The 10,607-nt window shown below is 52.5% G+C and overlaps 1 long non-coding RNA gene and 1 pseudogene across 2 annotated transcripts; both read right to left on the minus strand.

Moving 5' to 3' along the window:
- Positions 1–361: 361 nt before the first annotated feature.
- Positions 362–2,160, minus strand: LOC125135512 (uncharacterized). Of its 2 annotated transcripts, XR_007136982.1 has the most exons (4): positions 2,138–2,160; positions 1,278–1,536; positions 717–808; positions 369–415 (listed from the first exon to the last, which is right to left on the minus strand). It is a non-coding gene; the product is annotated as an uncharacterized LOC125135512 (long non-coding RNA). The 2 variants fall into 2 exon arrangements; XR_007136981.1 differs by lacking the exon at positions 2,138–2,160 and having other exon boundaries at positions 362–415; positions 1,278–2,124.
- Positions 2,161–2,163: 3 nt separating this feature from the next.
- LOC125136785 (Ig heavy chain V region 914-like) lies at positions 2,164–6,884 on the minus strand (annotated as a pseudogene).
- Between the last annotated feature and the right edge of the window lie 3,723 nt (positions 6,885–10,607).

A 10,607-nucleotide genomic window follows, 5' to 3' on the forward strand; every position in this document is an offset into this window, starting at 1 on the left:
CATTTCAGGGCACTGTCAGTGATCGTAAGCCTAGGAATGCACGGTGAATCACAGACACATGTCCTTAGACCAGGCCTCTGGGGGAGGAACGCCAGTCGCCCTCTGGATCTAAAGAGGATTCAGTGATTTATCATTTTATAATGTGGTGTGAAATGAGTGAAAGTTAGATATAAGGGTAAAAAGGAAATATTTTAGTATAAACTCACATTTAAGATTATAAGGGCTTTTCTCTCACATTATCACGCTCCATCAGAAGTGACTAGACAGAGTTCTCAGTGCTATACAGCCGGGTCTCATTGCTTATGCGTTCCAAAGGCAGTAGTTTCTCTCCATTAACCCCAAATCCCCAGTCCATGTATGTGTGACGGGGTCACCTTGCTGGACAGTAGAAAATTGACGGAACGCTGCAAACAAGCTGTAACGGGAAAAATAAAAATCACTATGAAAATAAATAAAATTATAACGACTTTCCCCCATGCAACACTGGTACCTCCTGTAGAATTTAAAAGGCAAAAATGAAATAAAATAAAAATAAAACTCCCGCCAAACCAAGGTCTTACACCTCCCACGTCATCCACAGGAAAAGCCACTTTAAGCTGGTCATGACACTTGTTCCTAGAGTTTTCCTAAATGCACACCGTCAAAGCAGTCCTGCTCCTGCACACACCGTTTTGAAACTCTGCCCTCTTGTCTCCACATACATCCTCATGTCCTACCTCTGAAACGCCTCCTCATTTCCAAAGTTCAGTCTGCATTGAAGATACTCTGGTCCACTGCTGTGTCACTCCTGGGGTGTTCCGCTGCTCAACTGGTGAACATGAAGGGACATTTAAACGAGACTTCGGATCACAGAAATACCCACTCACTTCCATGTACTTGGACGCGAGTGGGTTTGCTGGTGCACCGCATTAGGTAACAGTCATGGAGAGGCAGGCAGGGCCTAGACATTCACCCAGCAGGAACTGCCCTGGGGGAGGTGGCAGGGCTGCGTCTAGGGGTGCTGACACTGACTCCCAAAGGGAGAGGGAAGCAGAGGCCTGTCTGTTCAACGCGTTCCCTCCTCCTCCCAGTGACGGGAGACTCCGTGTGTGCCTGCAACACACTCAGCAACCCTATCGATTCTATCACCCAGGGACTTCTGGGTCACGTCCCACAGACTGCTATTTTCCTCGTTACGAGCACCCCTTCTCCCTTCTTCTTTGGTGGCTGGGGCTAGAGCTAGACCCTGTCCATTTTGCTTCTTAAAGGTGCTGAGAAAGAAATGTTTCAAGTTTTACCATTATATGTGTCTTGAGGTGGCTAGCAGGAACCTCATTTGCAAACTTTGGTCTTTTGGGTTTTTGTCTTGAAGCTTTGTTGGGCTTACTGAGTAAAACATTCCCCGCTGTCCCAGGTGATGGTTACACTCTATTCGTTCTCAACCAATGAGAAGAGAAAAGCTTCCTGAGTGGGAGCCCCAGGGCTGTTTCCCCCTGCTCCGTCTGCGTGGTTCTCTCCCAGGAGCTCATAGTTTCCTCCTGTGCCTGTGCGGATCTCCTGCTGGTGCACAATGGGAGGGAATAATTATTGCACGTTTTTCATGCAAACTTATGGTTGTCCATAGAGAGGACAGAAAATCAGTGACTGGGTCATGACTGAAAGCCAAATTTCTATTTCCACCATTATGGGAAAATATGTACTCACTCTATTTCAACATAATGTGACCACGGATACGTTTTGTGGGTTGTACCCTTTTCTCTTTGCCTCCTTGGAATAGGTGAGGGACTTCCAGTTCCCCACAAGGAGACAGAACTCAAAGCCTCTGGTCATGACAGCAATTGTCAGGCCCTTGTCATGGCCCCACCCGTCTCACAGTAATGCCCCCTCGCCACCTCGAGCAACCCCTCCTGCTCCTTCTTACCCGCTGCGTAGAAAGGTATGTGGCCCACTCCTCACCTCTCCCCTATGGGGGCTTTGATGAGCCCCCAACCAAGCAGCAAGTGTATCATCAGACACTTCTTTCCCCAATCTCTCAGCAGGTCAGCAGGTGCATCTTAAGACCTCTTCTCCCCATGGGCGATAACGACAGACATGACCATGCACTTGGGCTCCGTGAGGATGAGGAGGTCGTCCCTCTGCACCAAGCGCATCTCTGCACCTTAGTACCGGCCACCTGATGGGATGAGGCGTCCTCCTTTCTTTTTCCCTCCCAGCTGCGGACCGGGACAGCTCGTACCGTGCAGGCAGTTAAGAGTCCTCAGGGCTGCCTGCCCCTCGAAGACACCTGTGAGAGGACAAGGGGGACAGAGAAGGGACCAGGCTATGAGAGCATCTGCCCCCATCAAGATAAGTTCTTTGCAACAAGAGGCACTTAGTACCCAAGGCAAACACAGAGTCCCTTGTCGCTGGCCACCGCCTCCCCAGTAGGACCATAAGGCACATCCCAGGGGCTCTGCGAAAAGCGAGTCAGCCTCAGCTGGTTCCTGGGAATTCCCGTGGTGCCCTAGTGGCACAGGTCCCCGCTTCTCTGGCCACCTCCCCCAAGCCAGACACGACTGTGGAGACGGTTGCAGCTGTGCGCCTCAGTGCCTCGGAGACGTCGCTGAGACCATAGGGCACACCTTTGGCCAGTCGGTGGCTCTGAGTACCCCTATTCTACTGCGTGGAGGCTAAGAATGGGTTCTGGTACATCCCGGGAGCCCCCTGCAGCCTCTCGCCTTGGCTGTATTCTCAACAGCTGGAAGCAATCTGACCCAGACACGCTGACGTGGAAAATGGTCGGAGGTTCCCCATGTCCAAGGCTCTAGGGCCCTCAGCCAAAATCTAGGTGTGAGGGACTCCCGCTGTATGTGTCTCTCTCCTACTCTATCTCGCCTGGTGCCCCCCACCCCACCCACCCCTTCCCGCCAGCTAGTCTAGATGAGCCTACCCGTCCTCGATCTCACCAGCCTCCGGCACTGAGCCTCAGCACTTCAGGTCCCACCTGCGTCCCCAGAGAGGAGCCCTCATTCCCCTCCCTGCACCAGGTCACGGAGGGCGCATCACCATGAGCCGGGCCCCACGGCGCTCCCCCTTTGGGAATTTGACAGTGGAGCCTGGGGCGCTCTCGGGGCCCGGGCTCCGGTGCCCATGTCTGCTCGCTCTGTCATATCCGGAACAAACGAGGCTCCTGCAGCCAGGACGCTGCCACTTTGATCAGAGAAGTTCGAGCCCTTACCGTACACAGCCTTTGACTTGACCTGGCAAGACAGCCATGCGGTCTTGAAAGGGGTCTTGCTGCACCCGCGAAGAGCAGGCCAGAATCTGGGCCCTGGCCCGGGCGAGACCTGTTTGTAGGAGGGCGTGAGAAAGAGCATCCTAATCCTGTCGATAATAATTGGCATGAACATCAGGTGGCTCTGTCCTTCCCCAGGATGTACTGGACAGGACGTCCCTGCGCTCAACAGACACCTCAGTGACGGATGCGATAAACTGCTCACACTCCTTGCCTCACTGTGTGTGGTGTCCTCAGACTCAACTTCCCCCGCAAGCTGCAGTGGGGGTCCCTGTGCATTGGCACGGAGGAGACTGGCTTGGAGGCTGTGAGTGAGGTGTCAGGGGCATCACGACCACCGAGGGGAGCTGCTTCTCTTGCTTTCGGTTTGGAACCTGCTGATGTCTGATGTCCAGTGTGCACTTTATGATGTTGCTGCTAGCTGCTGGGTCGCTGGATCTGCTGTGTTGAGCTCCCTGGCTGAGTCCAATGGACCCTCTTTTGTAGACTCACCAGCGGTCATGAAGAGTTAATTAAAGATATTAAGAGAAGGATGAAACAACATATAGTGTCTCCCTAACTTTTATGCATGTGAGAATATTTCCCCTATTCCAACACTCCTTTCTCCTTCAGAGACTGAATAGTGTGTAGAGAATCATGAGTGCAGAGGGATTCCCTTGGGGAGATGCCACAGGGAGAGGAAGCCCCAGACCCTGGCAGGAAACCATCCCTTCACTTCCCTCTGCACCTGCTCCTGGGCATGAAGCAAACACCTCTGGGTCCTGAGTGCCCCCTGCAGCCCAGGCCCTGTGTCCCTGCAGGGAGGTTTGTGTCTGGGCTCACACAGCCTTCCCCTCACTGTGTCTTTCGCACAGTCATACCAGGGCCGTGTCTTCAGTTCTCAGGCTGTTCATCTGCAGATACAGTGTGTTCCCAGAGTTGTCTCTGGAGATGGTGAATCGGCCCTTCACAGAGTCTGCGTAGTAGGTGCTACCGCCATGACTGCTAATACCTGCCACCTACTCCAGTCACTTCCCGGGAGCCTGGAAGACCCAGTGCACGTAGAAGCCACTGAAGGTGAACCCAGAGTCTGCACAGGAGAGTCTCAGAGACGCACAGGCTGCACCAGGCCTCCTCCAGACTCCACCAGCTGCCCCTCACCCTGGACACCTGCAAACACAAAGACATCCTGGTCAGAAAACTGTCACACGCACACTGAGGTGCCCTCCAATCCTCAGCATCTTTGTTCTGGAAAACCTACCTTGTAAAAGAGCCGCAAGGACCACCCAGCTCAGCCCAGACTCCATGGCATGTGGTCTGTGTTCAGTCCTGATAACAGAATGGGAGCACCTGGGGATCCTGGGGCTGGGACTCCGCTGCCAGAGCTGCAGGTTCAGGACAAGGCTGTCTTATCAGTAGAGGGAGGACCCTATTTGCATAAGCTCCTAGGATAGAAGATATTACGTCATTGAAGGCCCTCAGAAAGAGAAGTTCCCCAGAGCCGGTGTGAGTGTCTTGGATTTGGTGTTTTGATAGCATTTTGGAAAACGGTTTTATATTTTCTCATTTTTTTAAATAGTAAACGCCGGCCACCCATGCGTTACTTTGTTTTTCCACACGCACACCCATCCGTGGTGTAGGTGTCCCCGTCACCCCCACATTAGAGAAGGAAACCACACCCAGGTGTGTAGAGGGTGTGTGAAACTTCCACGAACAGATGTGTCCTGAGAGGTAGTCCCTGTTCTGCACCTGTGCTCCTCCTCTCTGGACACACCTGCTTCCCTGGACCAGCTCCAAGATAGAGTGGACACACCTGGCGGGGTGTCAGGACACCCCCATCATGAGCACTTGGTGATTTCGTTCTGTTGTCATGTTTACCTAACAATATATCCTCAGGCTCCATGAGAAGTGTTTTCAAGTGCTTCTGATTTTTCACTATTTTTCTGTCACTGCTTCTGTCTCTAGCCATTTGTTTCCTTATTGGTGATATCTTGAGTGAGGTAAAACTGTCCTCTAATAAACTATGATATTTAGATTGTACACTTTGATAAGCACTGATGTGGGCATCAAGCTTTTCATGTTTGGACAGATCAATTCTCTCCCTATTTTTACGAGTTTCTGGTGTTCCTCCTTCCTCTCCCTTCTCTTTTTCCACCAGGTCCTCACATTATGTTTGATCTGGGTCAGGATGCTTCAGGTTAGTTTCCATGCTCTAGAAATATACGAATGGACGTGTATTGTATATGCTTTTGCTTGTATGGCTTATCTTACTCAGCATCGATATTGTGAACATTACCACGTTTCTGTGCGAGTCAGCAATAGCCGATTTTTAATGGAAAGTGTTTTCCGAAGAGTGGTCCTGGTAAAATCAGTCTATTCCTTTAGCTGATGTCTGATGTTGGAATTCTTTTCAGGTTCTGGGTGTTGCAATAAAGCCAGTACTCATCTTGGATGTGCAGAGAGCCGAGAAGCTGGGAAAATGATCCCTTTTCACATTCTCACAACCACCAAAATATTGGACAAATCATAGAGTATAAGATTCTCATTAACACATCAGATGACTGTCATGAGAAAAGAAGTCTTAACTTTTTAAAATTAAATGTACCATAGTTAAAAACTTGTGATGTTTTCTGTGAACAGCAAAGAAGCTCCGTTTTACCTGCACACACATCCATGCATCTTCCGATTCTTTCCCCATGTGGGTGATTGCGCATTGCTGACTCTGTTTCCCTGCGGGACACACTAGGTCCTTGTTACCTACCTCTGCTGTGTGTGGTAGAGTGGACATCAATGCCTAGTCCCTAGTTTAACCCCTCCCCACACTTCCTCTTTGGTCAAGGTAATTTTGGTTTCAAAATTGTTGAGTCTATTTCTGCTCTGTCGGTTCTATCATTTCTATTCGCGTCCACCTATTGGTGATCTCACATGATATTGGTGTTGTCTGCTTTACTTCACTAAATATTTCACATTCTAAGCCACCCATGTTGCCCCAAAAGCATTATTCCTTGATTTTTTTTCCAGCTAAGTAATATTCCATTTTATATGTCTATCCAATCTTTTCTGTTGATGAGCATTTTTTTAGTTCCATGTCTTTGCTGTGGGAAATAGTGCAGTATGGATAATGGGTTGAATTTTTTTAATTAAAATAAGTTTTATATCCTCCCTGATGTATGATGTCCAGCATGCAGTTTTGCTGGGTCTGCTGGCTAACATGGTCTCTGGTTCTGCTGTGCTGAACTACCTGCCTGAGTCCAGCTGAGCCCCTTCTGTAGATTCATCTAACTGACATGAGAGCTTATTAATGACATCACAGGATAGGAGGAAGGAAGTCTGTGTGACTCTACCTTTCATGGATGTGAGAAGACTTCCCCCTGTTTTGAATGAATTGGTGTGGAGAGAATCCTCAGTGCAAAGACGCCCCCTCATGCCCCAGCTGCACTGCACAACTTTCCCCAGAAGTGCTGGAGGGTCAGCCTCCCCAGGCCTCCGGCCCCCACCCCTCAGACTCCAGACTCCAGAGACTCGGAGCCTCAGGGAGGAGGGAGTCCTGGCTCCATCCATGGGTCCTCGCCGGCCCCCCGTGGACACAGCTGCCCTGTTACAGACATGCGGCAACCTGTCTTGGTCCCTCACCTGAAACCCGTGCACCCATCCTGCTTCTCCTGGGATGCCCTTGTCCCCTCTGTGCACCAGATGGACTCAGCTCTCCTCTGCCCTCAGCAGTGACTGGACAAAGCTGTTCTCACCACAGTGGAGTTCAAGGCCCCCAGGTAGTAACCGCATGAACAGCTGACCTGGGCAGTGGACTCTCAGAGCCCAGGCCACTGAGACCCCCCACTGGCCAGCCTTCAGGCCAAGCCCAGCACGAAGGCCAGGCCCAGACTCACCTGCACATCCGGTCTCCCTTGTCAGGCAGGTGTCCCTGGTCAGCAGCGGCCACGAGGGTCCCCGAGGAGGAAGTGCACCTCTCGCCCAGAGCCTGGGAAGGACAGTGTCTGGGGAAGCTGCTCCCCACCTGAAGGCCAGGAAACACCCACGTCATGTGGGGCAGACCCCCCGCAGGGCAGATGCTGAGGGGAGGAGCAGGGAGCACCCCACCCCCAGGTGGGAGACGGCCCCTCACACCAACTCAGCCCTCCGGGTTGGCCCCGGTCAACCAGCAGGTGTCACAGCTGGATCCCACGCCACCATCCGCACCTTGCAGCAGGTGTGAGGTGGGGCAGGGGTGCCAGACCCGCCCCCTCTCTTGTCAAGCCAGGGGTGCTTGTGGCCCTGAGAGTGTCGTAGCAGTGTTGGCAGCTGCACCCACTGGACACAGGCCCTGTTCAAATCCCCGCCCAGTGCAGGCTCTGGGGTGCATCCCTCACAGAACAGCCGCTCCTGACCAGGGTGTCTCCCCCAGGGCGTCAGAGCCTGAGAATACCCCTCCCATGTGTCTCTGTCAAGGATTTTCAAATCCCCCCTCCTCATGGGGCTGGAAACCGCACCAAGTCCTGGACCTGCAGATTCTGCTGCCTGTGGGGTGGGGGTCTGGGCTTGGCACCATCCCCAGGGGAGTTGGGGGAGGGCCCAGGGCAGTGCCCACCTGCTGAGACCCTAGAGCAAAGGCAGCACCAAGGCCTCTAGGGTGGGGACCCTGAGGGTCACCGAGGCAGAGATTGCAGAGGGGCAGCCCCACGACTGGGACCCTCAGGGCCATGGGCTGGCAGGGGAGGGGTCCCAGCAAAGGGCTGGTCTCCATCCCCTGCCCCCATGGGCACCCAGCCAGTTGTGCTGGCACCGTGCTGAAGCCTTGGTGGTCAGAAGCTGGGACAAACCCTGCATGGTGTAGAATTTCCAGGCAGCCTTTGCCAGGTCCGGATACAGCTTCCTTGGAAGCCCCAGGACACACGCCTTCTTCCTGAGGGGTCACTGTGGACCAGCTCCCACTCAGGCTCCCAGCAGTGGGCTCTGGGCTCCCTGTTCTGACCCCACTTTCTCCAATGGGTTCAACTTTCCCTGGAGCCACTTGGCTTGGCAATAAGGACTTTGGACCCTGGAGAAGCAGTCCCTGGCCCCCTGTGCCTGAGCAGTTAGTGGGATAATGGCCTTTCCGAGTCCACTCATGGGGTTTCACCCAGAAACGAGCCTCACAAAGGCATCCAGACCACTGAGGCCCAGATATCCCGCCAGGAGAAGGAAAAGCCTCTGGGGTGGGGAGGCCGTTGTGGCAGGGGAAGGGAGATGTGAGCTTGAAGCTGTGTCCTGAGGCAGTGTCTTCACAGAAGCTCTTTTCTGGGTACAGAGGTAGTTTCCAAACCTACATTTCTATTATAACCGAATTTCCTTTGGAAAAGTGGGAACGTGTACTTAACTTTTGGACAGTTACAGGGGGTAAGAAGCTTGGACTTTTCTCCTCGTTGTCAAGTGCCTTCAGGATAAAATAATCAATGTACCAGGTGACATATTTGGGGGCCTTGCTCTGGCCCCTTCCCTGCTCAGCCTGAGTGTGAGCAGCCAGTCAATGGGACAGGGCCTTTCTCAGGTCACCTCTCGAGATGGGGTGCCAGCTCCCCCATAGGGAGGGTGCACTCTGGGTCTCACTGCCACCCTCATGGTGCTTGTCATCAAGTACCACATATCAGAGGCAGCTGTGGCACCTGGGGGCTCACAGGCAGAAATCGCTGGCCACAGAGTTGAGAACTGACAAAGATCCTGTGTTCTAGCAAGCTCTACTCAGCCTTCCCCAAGCTCTTTTTCAACTAGAAAAGGTTCTGGACTTTGGGGTTCCTTTCTGCATTATATCCTTTCAGCAGGAACTTTGCTAGGCCAGTTTAATCAAAATCCCCTCACCATCCCTGTCTGACCACCTTCTTGTCTGACTAGGCTCCCCAGCCCCCACTCCCACGTAATTTTCAAGAAACTGCCCTGCCTGCAGCAAGAGTCCTGTAAGGTCCGACTAGCAGGTAATGTTTCCTCTTGGTAATGTCTTGATCCAGTCAGATTTATTTCCACTGAGCCACGATGGGAGTTCCCCCCTTCCTTCCTTTTTATCTCTCTTTCTTTCGGTAGCATCCTCAACTTACAGAAGTTCCCAGGCCAGGGATCAAATATGAGTCACTGCCGAGACACATACCACAGGCGCAGCAACACCGGATCCTCAAGCCACTGTGCTGGCCATGTGATTGAACCTTGGCTGCTGCAGAGACAGTGCCAGATCCTTAAGCACAGTGGGAACTCCTAAACAACCTTTTTTTTTTAACAGGTTCTGCTCTGCACAGCCAGCTCCCCACCCTGGCCTGTGACCTCCAGCCCTTTCTCTGGACACTGGCAGACTGGTGTAGGGGAGGGTGAGGGCCTGTGGGGGCTGTGTCTCGAGCCCCTGCCCCTCAGCTGGCTCTTCTGTTTCATCAGGAACAGGAGCGTAGGGATAAGTACAGCCGCCAGGAGACACTAGCATGACACACCAGCCCCAAGCCTATGTTTCTGAAGGCCAGCGGTGGGGTGGGGGACTTGGTCGCCTTCCTGTCCTTCCCCTAGGGTTGGGATTATATGGCTGGGATGGTCCTGTGAGCACCAGTAGGCTCTAGGGTCTCTGGTGTGTGGGGAAGAGCAGGTCTTCTGTGGGACAGTCAGGGACCCCTCTTTGTGCCCGTGTGGGACACTCCCCTCACAATGCACTAGCCTTTCAGGAGAGCAAGATCGGTACCCGCAGACATGGAGTCAACATCGCTGAGGACATCAGGACCAGAGCAAATCAAGATCCTCCCCAGCTCTCCCATGACCTCCAGCCTGGCTGCTTCTGGACTAAAAGAGTGGCTAAAATCCACCAGTCCTACAACAGCAATGAGTGGCAGCAGGACAAGAAAGCCATTGCTGTGGAAGGAAGGCTGGCACAGTCACATTGGAAGACAGTCTGGCAGTTTCGCCTGAAGAAAGGTGGAGTTTTATCCTATGACCCAGCAATCACGCTCCTAGGTCTTTGCCTGGATGAACTGAAAATTCATGTCCACACAAGCTGTAGTGGCTTCATTCATAATTCCTAACGTGGGAATCAAGCAAGCTGTCCTTTGACAGGGGATGAACAAATCATCTGCGCCCTGCACCCATGGGAACACTACCTGATGATGGAAGAATGAGATAACAAGCCCCAAAGAGTCAGCAACAGCTCTTTAAAAATTAATTAACTTCTATTAGAGTATAGGTGATTTACAATGTTGTGCCAGCTCCTGCTGTCCAGCAGAATGAGCTGGTCATACGCACATATGCATTCCTTTTCTTATATTATCCCCATCATGGAGCCTGGATAGTTCCATGTGCTGCACAGTAGGGTCGCATTGCTTATTCATTCTAAGTGCAATAGTTTGTATCTACTAACCCCAAACTCCCAGTCCAT

Source organism: Phacochoerus africanus, chromosome 9, assembly GCF_016906955.1.
Source record: "Phacochoerus africanus isolate WHEZ1 chromosome 9, ROS_Pafr_v1, whole genome shotgun sequence".
NCBI lineage: Eukaryota > Metazoa > Chordata > Mammalia > Artiodactyla > Suidae > Phacochoerus > Phacochoerus africanus.